The sequence below is a fragment of the Nicotiana tabacum genome, chromosome 6 (assembly GCF_000715075.1).
Source record: "Nicotiana tabacum cultivar K326 chromosome 6, ASM71507v2, whole genome shotgun sequence".
Lineage (NCBI taxonomy): Eukaryota > Viridiplantae > Streptophyta > Magnoliopsida > Solanales > Solanaceae > Nicotiana > Nicotiana tabacum.
This window is the reverse complement of record NC_134085.1, coordinates 189,022,256-189,042,323: the sequence shown is the minus strand read 5'-3', so window position 1 is coordinate 189,042,323 and position 20,068 is coordinate 189,022,256. Positions and strand designations below refer to the sequence as shown.

The window sequence follows — 20,068 nt, the reverse complement described above, 5'->3', positions numbered from 1 at the left end:
GACTACCGAAAAACTGTGATTTCACTGCTGTTGCCGCTTGCTAAGCTCCTTATTACACCAAATTGAAAAATAAAAAGCTAAACTAGCTAAGCCTATCAACTACGAGTTACAAGATTCCTATATATAAACCTTCTAAAACTTGATCTTGAGTCTTGGCTGGTTCTTCTTGCAGACTCTGATCTGAACCTTGATGCTCATTAATTGCAACCGCTGCTTCATTCTTCAGCTTTTCGGATCAAGGCGGGACATGCAAAACTTGTGACTTCAATTATATCTTGAGTAGTCCGCATCTTTGCTCCTCTTCTACACTTGGAGTTCAACTTCTTTTCTTGTTTCTCATTTTCTTTTATTTGGGTTAAGACTCCTTCTTTTAGTCATCTCAATCTTGTGCTTCATAGGAAAAAACATGTTCATGCACCAAAGCAAACAAATGAACGAAATTTTCTGCCCTAGTTTTCACTAGGAAAATTTTGTAAGTTATTGTAACAAAATCTAAACTATTTCTTTATTAAAAGCAATTAAAATCGGGATTGTGTATCCCTGAGAAAAAGATCAGGGAGTGGAGACCCTATATCTAATGAAATCAACTATGGAGTGGAGACCTTATGTTGGAAAAGAGACTAGGGAGTGGAGATCCTATATCTAAACTAAAATCAACTAGGGAGTGGAGACCCTATGTTGGAAAAGTGACTAGGGAGTGGAGACCCTATGTCTAAAATAAAATCAACTAGGGAGTGGAGACCCTATGTTGGAAAAGTGACTAGGGAGTGGAGAACCTATATCTAAAATAAAATCAACTAGGGAGTGGAGACCCTATGTTGGAAAAGCGACTAAGGAGTGGAGACCCTATATCTAAAATAACTTCAATTAGGGAGTGGAGACCCTATGTTGGAAAAATGACTAGGGAGTGGAGACCCTATGTCTAAAATAAAATTAACTAAGGAGTGGAGATCCTATGTCTAAATAAAATCTACTAGGGAGTGGAGACCTTATGTCTAAAATAAAATCAACTAGGGAGTGGAGACCCTATGTCTAAAATAAAATCAACTAGGGAGTGGAGACCCTATGTTGGAAAAGCGACTAGGGAGTGGAGACCCTTTGTCTAAAGATAACATCAACTAGGGAGTGAGAGACCCTATGTTGGAAAAGAGACTAGGGAGTGGAGACCTTATGTCTAAAATAACTTCAACTAGGGAGTGGAGACCCTATGTTGGAAAAGCGACTAGGGAGTGGAGACCCTATGTCAAAAATAAAATCAACTAGGGAGTGGAGACCCTGTGTTGGAAAAGCGACTAGGGAGTGGAGACCCTATGTCTAAAATAACTTCAACTAGGGAGTGGAGACCCTATGTTGGAAAAGCGACTAGGGAGTGGAGACCCTATGTCTAAAATAAAATCAACTAGGGAGTGAAGACCCTATGCCTAAAATAAAATCAACTAAGGAGTGGAGACCCTATATTAAAAAAGCAAACTAGGGAGTGGAGACCCTATGCCTAAAATAAAATCAACTAGGGAGTGGAAACCCTAGGCTAACATGATTTTGAATTTTTCTTCTTCTTATTTTTTGTTTTTTGTTTTGTTTTAAGAAAATGAGTAAAAATGCAGGAAAGAATTTGGAGGAGACTTCCCTTTTGGATTGATTATTGTTGCAAAGCTGTTTCTAACTCTTGCGCAGTTTGTCTTTGGTTGCACCTGCTTCTTGCAAGGTTGCTTTGGATTGCACATGTTTCATGTTTTCAAACAAAGAACAATTGTTAGTTTGAAATGGTAGTTGGTTTTGTGGCCTTGATTGTTTCAGTCACTTGATCTCGGCCCGGCTTCTTTGATGAAGATCTCAATTGCAACTGCTCGTTTCCTAGGGACTAATTTCATTTCAGGCCCTGAGAACTTCTGGTTTTTCCAGATTTTGCAACGATGGTTGGTCAGTGGAACTCAACCTTTTCGACTTTATTTTTCCTTCATAGGCCTTTCCCTTTTGACTTCCTCTTTTTTTCTCTTTTTTTTTCTTCTTTTTTTTTTCTTTTTAAAAAAAACTTCGGAGCATTGGAGAACTTTTGGCTCCTCAAACTTCGTCGCAACGGCTAGTCGCGTGGGACTTAACCTTTTCCAACTTTATTTCGCCTTTACTGACTTTTCATTTCTGGCTTCTTTCTTCCAACTTCAATTTCGGAACATTTGGGGTACCTTGGCTTTTTCAAATCTTTGCTGAAACGGTTAGTCACGTGGGAGTTAACCTTTTTTAACTTCATTTTGCCTTTGTGGATATTTGACTTTGATTTCCTTTCTTTTCAGAAGTTTTTCAATTTCAAAACATCAGCCGCCATGACTGGTCGAGGTTGACTTGACACCCCGACGAGGCTGGATGCCTTTTTGCATATTAGCTTGTATCAAATGAGAACCCTATAAATCAGTCTTACCATCATTTCTTTGTCTTAGTTTTTGGAACAGAGTCGGACCGAAAGGGATTCAAACAAAATAAACAATGGAATGGAGAATGAGTTTGAAACAAGAAGTGTCCTTTTCGGGAAAAGGAAGGAAGGACTTGTCTGGAGTACATGCAGACTTCAATGAACATGACATGCCTTTTGGACTGGATGCCTTATCTGTGTAAACCGTCTGACTCTCAGAAATTCATCACAACTTTTGCCTCAAAATCAAGAAACCTTGCCAGGACTCTGTCAACGTCGATGGCTGTGAGGATCCTCTTTTCGATTAGGGATGCCCTTTGCGGGTTTTCACAAGCTGACCTCTCTCATTTCTCTTCTTACCATCGCCTTGTTCTCTTTGTGAGTTTTTACTAACAAGACTCTCTCATTTTCCATTTCTCTGCTTACCATCGCCTTACGATGCCCGTGTGGATTTTCACCAATAAGACTCTCTCATTTTGATTGCATCAGATCCAAGTAGTTGTATTCTCCGATCCTTGGATATTCTCACCGATTGATCGGAAGGACTTAAAAGGATTTGGGTAAAAATGATTTGGACTAAATTACAACTTTGGAACCATTCACGCGGGATCATCGCCGAAACATTATAACATCTGCCCCAGTTTCACTTTTGGGGAGTTTGGATTTTTATTTTGGTGTGACTGAACCCCAGAGAGAGGCTGCCTACGTATCCTTTCGGAATCAAGTCGAACGTAGTTCAGGGAACTTTTTTTTTTCTTTCGTTATTCTTTTTTTGTTTTTTTTCTCTTTCTTTTTCCTTTCCGTTTTCCTCTCCTTTTTTTTCATTTTTTTCATTTCATTTTCTTTGTCTTTTCTTCCCCCTTTTTTTTGTATTTTTTGCTCTTTTTTTTTTTCATTTTTCATTTCAATTTTCAATAACACTTCAGGTTCCAAAGAGGGTAATCAACGAAGAGTGACCGGCTCAAAGGGTTTGCAAAGGGTTAAATATTTGGATAGTGAAAAAGAAAGCCTTCTTCATCTCAATTGGAGAACATTAATGCTATTTAGAGGATCCAACATAGTACCTTTTGACTACATTTGTATTGACAGTTGTTTTAGGGGTATTTCCTTCGATGTCCCCCAAGTACAACGCACTCTTTTGGCAGTACTCTTGTTGCAATTTATGGACCTTTCCAATCTGGAACTAATTTTCCTTCAGATGTTCCCATTCTTTGTTTTATTTCCTTAAACTTATCTGCATTGCGATCTAATTCTTGATTCGTTATTTCGGGGTATGAAAGCTTTCATGATCTGGGCATGAAGTCCGCAAGCATGTCATGTTATTGAAATCTGCATTTAACATAACTAAAAAGAGAATAAGAAAAAAATGACAAGATTAAGAAGATAGACATTCCTGGACAACGAAATATTTATTTCATTTGATTTTTGATTTTTTTTTTGATTCAAAAGATATAAGGGTTAACATCGGAAAGTAAGACAATAAAGCAAAACATCCGGATCACACTCTAAGATAATCCGGATGCAGAAAGGATAGAAAGATTGGCTATCGAGACTCCCATCTGATGAGGAACTTTCAGGCTTGGCGACCGTCTTTCAGCTTTTCTTCTATTTCGGCAATGGTTGCAATAACCTTCAGTACCAGATCAAATTTCTCAGCTTCACAAATCATTCTGACTATTGGCCCGTTGTTGCGGGCAGGTAACTGATTGTTCATCACATCAAGAGCTTCTTTATCTTGAAAAACAATTCTTTCAGCTTCATTCAAATCTTCGACCGCCCTTTTGAGGGTCCAACAGTCCTCCGTACTGTGTCCCACTGCTCCAGAGTGGTATTCACGTCTAGCATCAGCTCGATGCTAGGAGGACTCGGGGTTTGGCTGGTTCGGGGCCACTGGCCGCAATAGATCTAGCCTGATTAGTTTTTGGAACAAGCTTGAATACGATTCACCAATATGGGTGAACTGATTCTTTCTGAAAGGCTCTCTTGGGCGAGGATTGTACTAGGGATCATTTGGTTGAAGATTATATGGAGCTTGGTAAGGATATGCATTTTTGGGAGGTGGAGCTCAGTTGTAGATAATGTTGTAGCCGGGGGTAAGGTTGCGCGTTCATCGCCGCATAAGGTGGTGGTGCCACGACATAAGCAGCATCTTGAAGGGGACAATAGTGTCTTGACACCATTATGGCTCCCTCTTCAAACCCATTTCTGTTCATCAAACCCTCCGAACCATTCTGAGCAGCCTGTGATGTGGCCTTAAAGGCAACATGACTCAAGATTCACCCTGTTTCTAAACCGTTTTCAACCATTTCCCCAATTTTGTAGCCTTAACAAATGGCTTTCCCATAGCAGACATCATGTTCTGGAAGTAGTCCGCCACTTGGGCCTGTAAAAAGACCGTGACCATTTCAATTTCATCTATTGGAGGTTTTACCCTAGCATCTTGCTCACGCCATTTGACAGCATATTCGCGGAAGCTTTCCGTGCTTTTCCTTTTCAAATTGGACAAAGAATTTCTGTCGGGAGCGATGTCCACATTATACTGGAGTTGGCGGACTCTCGGGCTATATCGTCCCACACATGCCAATGAGTAATTTCTTAATCCGTATACCATCCAGAAGCGATTACGGTGAGGCTTTGCCCAAAATAGGCCATTAGCAGCTCCTCTTTTCCACCAGTGCCTCTCAACTGGTTACCGTATCATTTTAGGTGAGTGACCGGGTCTCCATGCCCGTCGTACTTTTCAAATTTTGGCATCTTGAAGCAAGCTGACAAGCGGACATGGGAAAACATACAGAGGTCAGAGTATGAGACACTCTTTTGGCCATTCAGACCTTGCATGTTTTTCAGGCTTTGTTCCAGGCTCTTCATCTTTCGAGCCATTTCCTCTTGCTCGAGATTTTTAACAACCTTTTCTTGCTCCCCCGAGAGATCATATTACGGAGGTTGAGTGAAAACGTATAGGGTCACATATGTTATTTCTAATTGAAGCAGTGGACCCCTGGAAACTGGCGCTTGGGGGCGAACCACAGAAGGCGTGCTGGGCAACATTGGATGGTGGCCGCATGGGAAAAACGTGTTGGGCACAGGGGCGTTGGTAACCTCACCTGACCTGGGGATCAACTCAGGGAACCCCGGGAATGCACTTGGCGGTTCCCTACCGTTAGACCAGGCGTCCCACATTTCCAATATGCGGAGACGTAACACCCTGTTCTCTTCAGCAGCTGCTGATTCTAGCTACAGAATAGCCGATGCCGGGCTATCCTCAAGATTGACGATTGGTAGATTGCTTGTAGAGGCCATCTGTGCCTTTAGATCTTGTGAAAGAGGGAGGCTAGACTACCAACAAAACCAACCACCACAACCTAGCTAATTTGTACACCCAACAACCTTGTTAGTTTTGAGACGTTTAACAAATAGGAAATCGCACGTTTGGATGCAATGCACCTAAACAGTTAAACGTTTCTACCATGTGTTTGAACGGTTGCATGTTTCATCCCGGCCTTAACCAACTCTCTTTTTCACTCAATATCTCTTTTCTTTTATTTTTGCTTCTTTTTAATCACTCCTGATTTATTTTTTTTCATATTTGCCGCTTTTTTATTTTTGGCACTCTCTTTTCTTTTTTGTTTTTGTCACTCTTTTATTTTTTGTCACTCTTTTTTTTTCCTTTTTTTTCTTTTTCACTCAAATTATTTTTTCTCTTTTTTTTCAGTTTATTTTATCACTCAACTAATTTTATGGCTATAATTGAATCCGATGGGGATTGCCTACGTATCATGACGCCGTATGAATCAGATCTTGTGTAGTTGGGAAGATCAAAAATGGAGTAAATAAGCTAACTTTTTTTTTATTTACTTTTATAAAACTCAGACCATGAAAGCTTTAAGCAAAAGAAAAACATATTTGATTTTTTGATTTTTTTTCTGTTGGAATTCTCTAATAAAATACTTTAAAAGAAGAAAGGGAATATTTTTTTTTTGAATTTTTGATTTTGAATTTGATTATTTTTTAAAGAAAGACTTCTAAAAATTCCTTTTCTTTTTATTTGAACTTTGTAAATTTCAAAGTAAGAAGAAAATATTTTTGTTTGAATTTTCATTTGTTTTATCTTTTTCTAAGGAAGAAAACAAATATTTTTGGATCTTGCATATTGCCTCTTAATATTCGAAAGAAGGACTTTTAAGAAAATATTTTGGATTTCTGAGTTTTTTATTTATTTACAAAAGTACTTCTAAAAAAAGCAAAATATTTTTGGACTTCAATTTTCAATTTTTTTTTACGTTTACGAAAGAAATACTTTTAAAGAAGGAAAAGAATATTTTCCTTTTTTGGATCCTATTTTTTGATTTTTTGGAAAAATACTTCAAAACAAAGAAAACCCGTATGAAATACTCCAGAAAGAAGGAAACTACTTTTTTTTTTTTGAGTTTTAAAAACTTCCCTTTTTTGTTTTGAATTTTCTAAGGAAAGATTTCTAAAGGAAAATATTTTTGGATTTTTGAAAATTAGATCGGAACCGATGAGGTTTGCCTATGTATCTCACATCCGGTGAGAATCAGACCTGCGTAGTCCGGTCAGTTTTGACGGAACATGGGAAACATAGCACTTGAAATTTTGGCTCATTTTGAAATGACTTTTTTTTTTCAGAATTTCGGCAGAGTTTCAGAATTTTCTAAATACTTACATCTCACTTTTTTTTTATTTTCTTTCCCTATTCTAGAAGCCGGTCAACATGCATTCTGAAGCAAATAAATGTATAAGTGGCAAGTAAAAGGCATCAGGATAATTTGTTGATTTCGGTACACCTGTCCTAGACGAACCCAACCCCTGTGTTGAGTCCCCAAAGTCAAATGCACGTGATGCAAACAAGCGTTCCTATTAGGGATCTGGTATGAGGTTTTGTTATACTAGGTTTAAAACCCTGGGTGTATTGTTCTATACATGGCTTACCCGAGCGGACAGCTTGAACCGAGGGAGGGCAGCGTACCGGGAATACAAAAGCTTCGCCGGCTTTGCAACTTGTCCGAACCTCGTTCTAAAATTTGGATATGGCTCCAACAGAAAAGAAGATATACGAGTGCACACTTCCTAGATGATTTAGAAGACTCAGAGAGAAGAGGGTTTCGTAACAATTCATATACAATTTAAGCAATATCAAAGCGGTAAAAAGCGGCACTTAGCACATTAGGCTCAAACATGTAAAAGTCGGATAATAAGTAAAGCCAAGTATAACAGTTATTCTAAGCTCGAATTCTTGAACCCTGAACCAAAAGTGCTGGGTTATGATCCCCAGCAGAGTCGCCAGCTATGTCACACCACCTTTTTACCACCTGAGGACAATATATGGGAGTTTTTCCAATTTAAGTGACATAAATCGAAATGGGATTATTTTATTTATTTTTCAGAGTCGCCACTTGGAATAATTTATTTGGTGTCCCAAGTCGCCGGTTTATTTAAAAATCCCAAATCGATCAGAATTGACTTTATTTAAAAGTCTGCGAAACCAGAAATTCTAAGTAAGGAATTCTGTTAACCCGGGAGAAGGTGTTAGGCATTTTCGGGTTCCGTGGTTCGAGCATGGTCGCTTAAACTATTAAAATTGGCCTAATTATCTGATTAATTACATGTTTTAAACCTAGTGCGCATTTTTAACTTTATAACCGCTTTTATTTAATTTAACCACTTTTAGGATTTATGGACTTATTTCTTGAACAAGTTACGATTGCCGTATACTTGTTTGTTTTGGAACACACCGCAAACCTCGCTACATGAAATGCACCCCCGATTCGCGACATGTTTATTTTTATTAATATTCGACGTTATTATGATCGAATCACATGAAATGCACATCCGAATTGGGGATTAGATATCACGGCCATGCCACGTGAACCGTACCCATAGCCATAATGATTTATTTAATTAATGCGCCTAAAGCATGCTACGATGTTCATAGTTTATTCTTTCTAAGTTTGAAATTATTGCGAGGCCAAGAGTTTATACACATGTGTTTATTGAAATAAAAGAGCTTATTGCTTTCAAAGGATTGCTTGCGTCTTTACCAATTCATTTGCTGCAAAACTTGATGTTTCTTTATTCAACTTCAATATGGCCTAGGTCATACACCCTACTGTCCATATATACGTATGTATATACAATATATTCATGTCCCATTATTAACAAGGTGCAATTTTAAAGGAAACTTCTCTATTACAAAATAATTTTCAAACATGTACCCTTTCATGCTAGCACTATTATCTTTACATTTCAAATCATAAATATTTAAGGTATTCCAAAAACAAAATTAAGCACAGTATTCAGAACCTTCAAAGTCCAAAGATGCCAAAATTTCAAATCAAAGGAAATGCACCGGCGTATGTAAGATAACTAATATGGCCACAATTTATTCAAGTACAATCTCCAAAGCTAGTACAAAATAAAGTGCAAAATATAGAGAAATGTAACTCTCAACAATAGCCCGACAGAATTTACATGTAAATTTGAGTATTCTATATATGTATAAATGAAAACCATTAATCATTCTTGAAGTATTGTGTCTGTGTTAATAAGTCCTCGAATTGCTCAATATGTTAGTGGAAATACTGATGTTATAATTGACATATTGCAAGACCATATACAACACATCAAAATTTATTTACTCCTTTTCTAGAAATATCTAAAAAGACTAATAATGGTTATAAATGCCTCACCATGATTAAGTCATCCCTTCGCTATAGATCTGAATTTCAGTACAAGTTCAAGCTCAAATAAAGGAATTATAAAGAGTCGAGACCACGCACCCAACAAGCAAACAACAATAGTTTTTAATGTTTTAGTCAAAGAGTCATACCTGGACAGCAAGAACAATAAAATAGAAAATAAGCTCTGAATGTGTAATGAAGCAATAGTAGCGGAAATTCAGTTAGCTCAACAAGATTTATTTCCTTTAATTTTGAATCGAGCCTCAGCACAATGCTTATGTGCAGCAGCCAAATCATCTTTACAAGAACATCCTATAATAGGAGGAAAAACAGCGCACAATGACCAGATAAAAGCCAAGAAGTGAAAGTTTGGAGCTCAGCAAAATGCAAGAAAGCAGCAGCGAAGTCATCTTGAACCAATCGTGAAGAAAAATTCAGAAAACACGTATAAATCCAAAGCTCACTCGAACTTAAGTTAGCCGGCGGACTCGAATTCAACCTTGGAGCTACTCTTTTTTGCGAGAAGGGACTGTTTTTAGGTGATTTTTCAGCTGGATAGTGAGATCGAAGGAAGTCATTTGTTCTCTCTTTCGTCCTCTTCGTGTTTGTGTGTGGCTTACTTAGGTGTGGAGGAGGGTGGGTGCAGCTGAAGTTTTTCTTTTTATTGTGAATGTGTGTGTATCTTCTTTAATTAGATGAAGGAAGATGATGAAGATGGGAGAATTGAAAACCGCTTCTATCAAGGTGTAGAGATCTGATCTCGTTCTCTGATGTCCAAAACCAGAGATGCGTAGCTGCTTCGTTTTTTAAGGAAGGAGTTTTTTCTCTTAGGTCTCTATTCGATCTCCTCCTCTAGGTCTAGATTTTAGGGGTTTTAGCGAAAGAGTGGGGCTTGGGCCGGTTCGGGTAGGCTAATTATTTGGACCGGATTTTTTTGGATTGGTTTTGTACTGAATTGGCCCAATTTTAAAATAAAAAAACCCCTCTTGTTCAATTCCCCTTTTATTTCCTTTTTCTTTGTTTTTCTCTTTTCTTTTTCTTTAATTAAAAATCCTAAATTAAGTTCCTTAAATTAATCTAAATTGTAAAATTAAGCTAATTATCTACTTATAAAATTTATAACAATTACTTGATCCTAAATTAAAACGGAAAAATCATTAATCTAAAAATTAAACGTAAAAATGTAAAAATGAACCATTTTTGTGATTTTTATTTTTATTAAAGAAATTAATTAACTAATCAATCCTAAATAAAAAACAAAAATCTAAATGCAATGCATGGTATTTTTGACATTTTTATGATTTTTAACAAAAATTAAAGGTGCACAAAAATGTAAACAATTAATAAAATCCTACAAAATTCCTATAAAATGGCAAATAATCGGAGAAAATCTATTATCTTTGATTTTATAGGAGTATTTCATATAGGGCAAAAATTACGTTCTCACAACTATCCCTCTTTGCTCGAAAACACGAATTGCTCGAAAACACGAAGGGTTTTTGGGCAAAGATAAAATGAGCAACTACGAGCAATTTTTGTCCGTTTGAAACTCCATTTGGAAGGATTCCATGCAGACGGACGGCCCATAGGGAGTTTCTTTTTCCTCTTTCCTCTACTTTTGTGCTTATTTTGGTTATTTGGCATTGAGGACAATGTCAGCTTTCATTTGAGGGGGTAGGCCCTATTTGGATGACTTTATATATATGACAGATTTTATGATTTCTTTCTTTCCTCTTTATCTTTGGTATGTATATAATTTCAGCATTTCATTACATTTTTCATACGTTTTACCTTGGGTCTGCATATAAAAGTTACGTTTCATTGTATATATTCATCTCCCCTATTGTATATTCGATTAAATCCCCTCTTGTACATATTCATTCTACTTTCCGCATTTTTTTCTTCTCTTAGCTTCTTATTTTATATTCGTAGCTTCTTGTTTTGAGTTTTTGCAATAAGCCTTTGGTTTTCTTAATGGCACGGTTCTTTTCAAATGTGGAATTTGTGTGAACCAGGTGGCTCTTCCCGATGATGGATGACATGACAACCTTCTTAAGGGTTTGAGTCTGTTTTTTTTTTTGCTTTTAGTAGTTAGTTGGTAAGGGTGTATCAAACAAAAGCTTCACTTGGGCCTAACACATTTGCCTTTGATCTTATAGTCAAAAACAAATCGTTGTGTATAGGATGATGAAAGTTGTGACCTTGAGACTCTTGTGTTGGCCGATAATCATCAAGTGATTTTTCGGGACCATTGTGTGCTCAAAACTTATCTAAGGTTATTGTGGTCCCCCGACTCTATGTCTTTAGCGACCCCATAGCTTGTGTGGTGAGAAATTGCATTGCAAGTCCAAGTCCCGAGCCATTGATCTAGAACTTGCCCCGAATGTTTGTCGAGGTGAAATCCTAAGTGTAATTTGACTTGAGACATGATTATAGGCTCTCCTTGATCCAAATGATATCTTGAACACTTCCATAGCCTACCAATGATAAAATCTCTAGTCAACCCTTTTGAGCCTTAGACCTTTTTCCTTCAAGAACCATGATACAAACCTTTACCCGATCTAAAGATACCCTCTCTTGGCACCCGATCTTTCCTTAGCACAGGGCAAAAGTATAAGTTTGGGGGTAGAAATGAGGATTGCAACAAAGTGGTAAAAATGTACAAAATGAAGAAAAGGAAAGGGAATGAAAAAGAAAGAAAAGCAAAAAGACAAAAAAAATGTTCAATGTAGAAATGAATAAAAGGGATTCAATAAAAGCAAAGAATAAAAGGTGTGGAAAGTTGAGAAAGGAGAAAAGATTTGAAATGAACATATAAAAGAGTGACAGTGTGTCTCTTTAACCTCTTAGAATGAAGTGAAATGACTTAAAAAGTCAAGTGAATGCATGCCAAAATGAAGCAAAAGAAGTGCTAAAGGGAAGATGGAACCTACTTAGACCAAACATTTCCTACCCTGAACCAAAAGCCTTCACTATGTCTCCACAAAAGCCCTACATGATCTTGAGTTTAATGAAACTTTCATTAGTAGTGACTTACATAAGGGGCAAGCATATGGTACTTAGAGCCGGACTTGTGACTTTTCCTTGAGAGAGATGAGTATATTTTCATTAACCTCGTTCTGAGTGCCACTATCCTAAATGTGAGGTTTGCTTAGAGAGAGTTGAGGATGTGTGAGTTTGGGTTCCACAACGACTAAAGTAATAGAAAGAGTCTTTTTGATGTGACGAGTCAACTCTTGATGCTCTTGTGTCGCACTAAATCCATGGTGTTTAAAAGAGTGAATGTTGTTAATGATTCATTTGAATTGAGGGCAATTGTTAGTCCCAATTGATGCTAGATGAGATCACTTTAGGTCAGCTGAATTTTCTTGGATTGACTCTTAAAGGGTGGGTCGTATTTTGTTTGCTTGAGGACAAGCAAAAGCTTAAGTTTGGGGGAGTTGATAAATAGGGATTATGATGCATTTTGCACTCCTTCTTGCTTAAGTTTTGATTAGAAATGTGTACAAAATAGTCCCAAAGGCTCACAAGTTGTACTTGATTGCAGGGTTTGATCAGCAAGGTGACAAAGTGTCAAAAACCAGCTAAAAAAGGAGTGAAACATGCACAAGTACCAAGACTTAGGCCAAGCTCAGTCAAACAGGGCCAGTGTGGCCGCACACCATTTTGTGCAGTCTGCAAAGATAAAGATCAAAGAGTATGCTTTTATGGCAGCCATGCATTGCGGTGATTTTGCGCGGACCGCATTGACTTCATTGCGGCCGCACTTGATTTTATGCGGTCCGCAAAGCTCAAGTTTAGAGAGGTGACACTTTGGAGGAACCTGGCTAATGCGGTCCGCGGTCCATTCTATGCGGACCATAGTAGAAGCAACCGCGGCCGCAGTGCATTTTGTGCGATCCGCGGTGGCCAACTTCAAATTGCAGATTAGTTAAGCCAAGAGTCTTAGTGCGGCCACATTCGATTTTGTGCGGTCCGCACTAGCCCCGCATGGGGTATTTTTATCCAAAATTTTCAGCTAAGTATAAATAGTTTTTTTTTCATTTTTAGGTCATCAGATAGATTTTGGGATAGAGCTGCACTCGTGAACTCCTCCCTTTTACCATTTTGAGTAATTTTAGATTAGTTTCAACATTGAATCTTGAAGTTTTATCTAGTAATTAATTATTATGGGCTTTTCTTCATCTATTTCTTTGTTTTCTTCTATAATTATGAGTAGCTAGACCCATTAGCTAGGGTTGTGGCTCAACCCTAGTGTGGGTAATTGATGAGTCTTGTGTTTTGATTCTTGATTGTCTATGGGTGTTTGATTTTTGGAATAATTTAGGGTTTTAATGTTGAATTAGTGGTTGTAAACACTAGTTTATGCCTAGTAGATTTTGGCTCTTCTTGAGAAAGAGAGCCTAAGTCCATGAAAATGGTCCAACAAGGAATTAGGGCATATTCAAGAGATTGATGGCCCCAATTAAAGGGTTAAACCTAGAGATAGTAATACCCGACTTGAACCTCATTTGCTTGCACAAGTTTGCATACCCAATTGGTCTTGAGAAAGTCAATTCGGGCAAAATCACTCGAACTACCGAAAGGTATAGAGTGAGTATAATCGTGCAATGGTTATATCATACTCCCCAAATGTGGCAATCTAGCCTTGGACTCAAGAATCTGTCAATTACCCACCTAGGAGAAAGTCACTACCCTAGTGCATTTTATCTATTTGATCAACTCTCAATAGTTTAATCTTAGCTTTACTTAGCCTAATTTAGCGTCTTAGTAATATAAAATTAGAAGTAAAACTAAAATAAACAATGCTTAGAAGTGCAATTAGGAACAAATACACAACTCCTCTTTAGATAGAAACTCAACTCCAATATCTAGCTCCCTATGAAAATCGATCCCGACCTTCTCGGGTAAAAGCTGCTTCGACCTCTCTTGCTACTTCATAGTAGTACAGGGTTGGCCTCGATCACCTCCACCCCTAGCTGCTTGAGCGGGTGGTGAAGTGACTGGAGCTGAAGTCGAGGGCTGACCCCTCTGCTGAGACGGACCCTCAAGAAGACGAGGATACTGCCTCCTCATATGCCCAAACTATCCACACTAATAACAACTCCCCAGTGCTGGAGACGGGGACTGAAGGGAACCCCTGGAACCAGAATGACCAGTACAAGGACTTGGCATGGAAGAACTCTGAACTGACGGAGCACGGGACGAACTCTAGGCTGAAAGGGCATTGAGTGATGAATGTCCCTGATGAGAACTGTGAGAATCATGACCAGATGATGCCCCACGATAACCTAGGCGAGATGACTGAGCCTGCCTGAATGGACGACCTCTACCGTGCTGAAACTGACCTCTCGCAGGAGTACTACTAAAGCTACCAGATCCCCGAGGCTTATTGGCCTCATCTCCTCTCGCTCTTGGCGATGAACCGACTCAATCCCACGGGTGATGTCAACAACCTCCTGAAAAGTAGCACTTGACACCCTCTCCCTAGTCATGAGAATCCGAAGCTGATATGTGAGGCCATCAACGAACGTCCTGATCCTCTCTCGATCTGTGGGAACCTCATAACTTAGAAAATCACATCTCATACTGTGTCACAGTCATATCTCCCTGATGCAACTGCTCGAACTGCCTGCGCAGCTCCTCTCGGCAAGACTGTGGCACATACTTCTCCAGAAAGAGAATAGAGAACTGCTATCAGGTAAGGGCACTGCGCCAACAGGCCTGCGCCTCTCATAATCCTCCCACCAAGTAAAGGCAGCTCCAGAAAACTGAAAAGTAGTAAATGCTACACCACTGGTCTCTAGAATACCCGTTGTACGTAGAATCCTCTAACACTTGTCCAAGAACCCTGGGCATCCTCGCCTCAGTACCGCTGAAAGTCATAGGCTGAAGTATACCAAACCTCTCCAATCGATGTTGCTCGTCATCAGGCATAACTGGTACCACATGTTCCTAAGCTGATGCAACCGGCTCAGCTGGAGGTGCCCCCGATGTTTGAAGTCCTTACACAACCTGCTCAGGCATGCGAGAAACGGGAGTTTGAGTACCTCCCCCGACCTGAGAAGTAGCTACGGCCGTAGTAACTGACACCGCCTGAGCCAAACTAGTACACACTGATAGAATCTGAGCTAAAGCCTTCTGAAGGCCTGGAATCACAATAGGCACAGCTGGTGCCTGAACTGGTGCTGCTGGAGCGTCCGCAACAAGGACCTGATCCTGAATTGGGGCGGCTAGTGGATCTGCAGGTTCTGCCTTAGTTGATGTGCGGGATACACCCCTGCCCCTGCCACGGCCTCGACCGCGTCCTCGGCCTCTAGTGGTTCCAACTGGTGGTACTGGTGGTCGTCCATCCTGACTAGTAGCACGTGTCCTCACCGTCTGTGAGAGAATGGAGTAATAGAATTTTAGTACTCAGATCAACAGATTCGCACGACAAGAATTTCAAGAATATGAAGTTTTTCCTAAAGGTTCTGCAGCCTCCCGAGGATAAATATAGACGTCTCCATACCGATCCGCGACTCTACTAAACCTGCTCATAGCTTGTGAGACCTATGTAACCTAGGCTCTGATACCAACTTATCCCGACCCCAAATGCTCGGTCGTGATGGCACATATCACATTACTAGGCAAGCCAACCCAAACCATTAACCACAATAAATTTCTTTTATAAAACTATTTTCTAGCACTGATTAAATCTCAAATCTTTCATATGAAATGTATAAAACAACTGAAATGTGCGGAAACATTACAGAAAATAGACCAACACAGCCCAACTATCTGGTGTCACGAGTCTAGAGCCTCTAAATACACAAATCCGATTGTCTAATACATAACCAGTCTAAAATGCAGAAAGAAAACAAGATAGAAAGGAGGAAAGTAGGGCTGCGAACGCCATGCAGCTACCTTGCAATCTCCGGTAAACTCCGGCAATGCTGGGGACCCTCACTCTGCCACTCGGGCACCTGGATCTGCACACAAGGTGCAGGGAGTAACGTGAGTACGCCAACTCAGTAAGTAACTAAAGTAAATAAGGTCTGAAAGCAGTGACGAGCAGTTAAAAATTATATAAAAGAGTAAACAACATAATATCAAGTCAACTCTACCGTTTCAAAACCAGTTTCTTCATAAAGCTTCAGTTTCACTTGAATTACTTTGAAATCATTTACTTAGCAGTTTTCAACAGAGGCTCATTATAAAAAAAAGGGTGAAATCAGCAAAAATATCATAAATGGGCCCCTCGGGCAAGGTATCACTCATAAATATAGCGTCTCGGGCAAGCCTCTCAGTCACTCGTGACTCAGCTCTCGTCACTTAGTACTCACACTCGGCACTCAGGCTCAATAACACCTCATAATAGTAATAATCATAATAACTGCTGCGGCGTGCAACCCGATCCATAGTTTATAGTCGACTACACTCACTAGGGGTGTACAGACTCCGGAGGGTCTCCTACAGCCCAAGCGTTATATCGCTGCGGCGCACAACCCGATCCAATATATATCGTTGCAGTGTGCAACCCGATCCATATTAGCATCATTGCGGCGTGCAGCCCGATCCATAATATATACATATAATATTGCTGTGGTATGCAGCCTAATCCGTAATATTTATAATCCTCACCATTAGGTTGTCAACCTCTCTCAGTCATTAACCTCACAGCCACTCAGGCATAACAGAGAATTCAGGGAACTCAGTCCAAATGGTTCTCACATTTAAGGAGTAGGGTGATAAAACCAGTTTTAAACATTAAACGGGTAAAATATAACTGAGGATATGCTTTCAAACAAATAGAGTGAGGAAAGAAATTGTAAAAATGTCCCTAAGGGTCTTAACAGGTCGGCACAAGGCCCTAAACATGGCATACAACCCATAATACAATATAAATGTCTAAAATATGAGATATCATAATATTTCAAATCAAGTACGCAGCTTAATAGTTACTATGAGACGGACCAAGTCACAATCCCTACCAGTGCACACTCGTCACCTAGCATATGTGTCACCTCATTTATCAAAACAATTCGCAATACCGGGGTTTTGTACCCTCAGTTCCAAATTTACAATGGTTACTTACCTCAAACCAGATGAAATACTACTCTGTAACGCTTTTGCCTCTCGCCTCGGCCTCAACTCGAGCCGAATCTACCCAAAATCAGAATCATAACATTAGAATATGCTAAGGGAACGAAGCCAAAGCGAAAATAATCAAATTATACCAAAAATCTCGAAATTGGCCGAACCCGACCCTCGGGCCCAAGTCTCGAATTTTGATAAAAATTACATCAACAGAATCCTTATCCTCTCATGAGTTCATACATACCAAGAACACTAAAATCCGACCACAAATGGCCCCTCAAATCCCTAGATTAAAGTCTCAAGTTTCCAAGTCCTAACTCCTCAATTTAGGCTTCAAATTCCCCAAATTTCATGTTTAATTAGGTAAAAAGCACAATAGGATCGAGTTTTAAGTCCAAAATTCTTAGCTCCAATAATTTCTCTTTGATTCTCTCTTCAATCTCTCTCAAAAAGCTCCAAAACCGAGTCAAAAATGGTGAACTTAGGCCAAAACTCGCGAAAATGGCCTTTTAAACATTCTGCTCAGCGATCAGAAGTCCTTCTTCGCGAACGCGGTCAAAGCCTCGCATTCGCGAAGCACAAAAATATCATTGACCAAAATTCTCTTATGCGACCACCCCATCGCGAACGCGATGCCTCAGCATCTCAAACCATCACGAACACGATACTTCCTATTCCGACCCTTCGCGAACGCGGGTCCTACCTCGCGAACGCGAAGGCCAAATCCCCAGGCTCCCATCCTAACCCTTCACGAACGCGAAGCACAATTTGTCTGCAACACTACAACAGATTTCTGCAATTTCCTTTTAACTTGAAATGGTCTGTTTAACCACCCGAAACTTACCCGACGCCCTCGGGACCTCAACCAAACCTGCCAACATATCCCATAACCTCATTCAAACTTGTTCCAACCTTCAGAACGCCCAAAACAACATCAAAACACCAAAATCACATCGGATTCAAGCCTAAGAATTCCAAAAACTTTCAAATTCCACTTTCGATCAAAACGTCTATCAAACCATGTCCGAATGACCTGGAATTTTGCATACACATCCCAAATGACACAACAGACCTTTTGCAACTCCCAGAATTCCATTCCGACCGCTATATCAAAATCTCACTTATCAACCGGAAAACGCCAAAATTCCAATTTCGCCAATTCAAGCCTAAATCTACTCCGGACCTCCAAAACACATTCCGATCATGCTCCTAAGTCCCAAATTGCCTCTCGAAGCTATCCGAACCATCGAAACTCATATTTGAGCCCTTTAACACATAAGTCAATATTTTGTTGACTTTTCCAACTTAAGCTTACTCAAAAGAGACTAAGTGTCTCAAACCTTACCAAGACCTCAGAACCCGAACCAATCAACCCAAAAACATATAATACAATTGAACAAAACAATAAGAAACAGAAATAGAAAAAACGAAACGGTAATTCATGAAACGACCGGCCTGATCGTTACAACAACAAAAAACTTAATCTTACTCGATGTCTCCACAAATTCAACGATGTCAAAACACATGCTTTTACATATCCTGTTATTACGTAATTATGCTAGTGTTAAGTTAATATGATTTTGGTGTAAACATCCGATACTAATCTCATAACTTTCTTTTTATGGCTCCAAGCTAGGTTCCGACTTGCTTGTTAGATGGTACTAGAGTAGTAGTTTTCCTAATGTTATTCGAATATGCTGAAATACAGAATCTCTCTTTTGATAATGTAGTACAGTACTTTCATATCAAGACTATGGCCAACAAAATTCCTCTTTATATTTTTCTTTTAATCTTTTATATGTATAATATTTAGATTTATAAACAATTAATATATTCTAATGGATGAGTTCCTTTGTTAACAAACATAATAGGGCCTCATTATAGAAAGAATACAAGCTTCTCTGGCTATGAAAGGGAAGAAAAGAATGATTTATTTTGGTGACGGAGCAGGAGAATTCTACCCCATCTTGAAAATCAAAGAGGAAGATTTCGTAATGCCAATAAAGATTTTCCAGTTTAGAAATTAATAAACGAAAATCGCAAACTCGTAAAAGCAGGAATCCACGGGTGGAAGGATGGAGAAGAGTATGAACATATTCTGCTTCAAATTATTAAAACAATTACAATTGACGAGAACCAATTGTTATCAGTTGACTGCAAGTTTCAGACTGTCACTACCCAGAATTCTTACCTTCAAGATTGTGATAGCGCCTAACATTTCACTTGCTAGGCAAGTCAACATTAGAGATTCATTAATCCAATTCTCATACATTTCAATAATTAACAGTAATTAAGCTATAACGAGTTAAAATGAAAGCAAAAATTCATGAACTTATATATATATTCTACTACATGGACCTGGAATCACAATTTACGAACTTCTAAGATTTCACTACAAGTAAATGTCTGAAAGAAATACAACTAATTTCGAAATGAATGAAACAGTAAAATGAAATGTCTAGAAGGGGACTCCAGGGTCTGCAGAAGCTGGCAGATCTACCTTGGGTCTCCTATAGGATGGATCTAGCAGCTAACCTCATGATCAGCTTGGGCCAGTACCAAAATCAGCACAAAAAGTGCAGAGTACAGTATTAGTACAACCGACCCCATATACTGGTAAGTGTTGAGTCTAACCTCGGCGAAATAGTGATGAAACTAACACAAGACACCTACAAATAAACCTATGCAGTATAACAATATATGTACCAATAACAACAATAAAAGAAACAAGACAAGCAATATTGGGAGGGGGCATGCTGAGGAGATCAAAAGATAAAGGGTCACTACAGTAATAAGCACTTTGATCAACCGATATATTTTGAGCAATTAGGAACAAGTAACCACGGTAAAAGAAAGTGTACGACATCACCCTTCGTGCCTTTAA

At 39.1% G+C, this 20,068-nt stretch overlaps 1 pseudogene; it reads left to right on the top strand.

The window, feature by feature from the left end:
* The window catches only part of LOC142182243 (inorganic pyrophosphatase 1-like), a 65,692-nt pseudogene extending 46,293 nt beyond the window's left edge, over positions 1 to 19,399 (top strand).
* Positions 19,400 to 20,068: the final 669 nt, after the last annotated feature.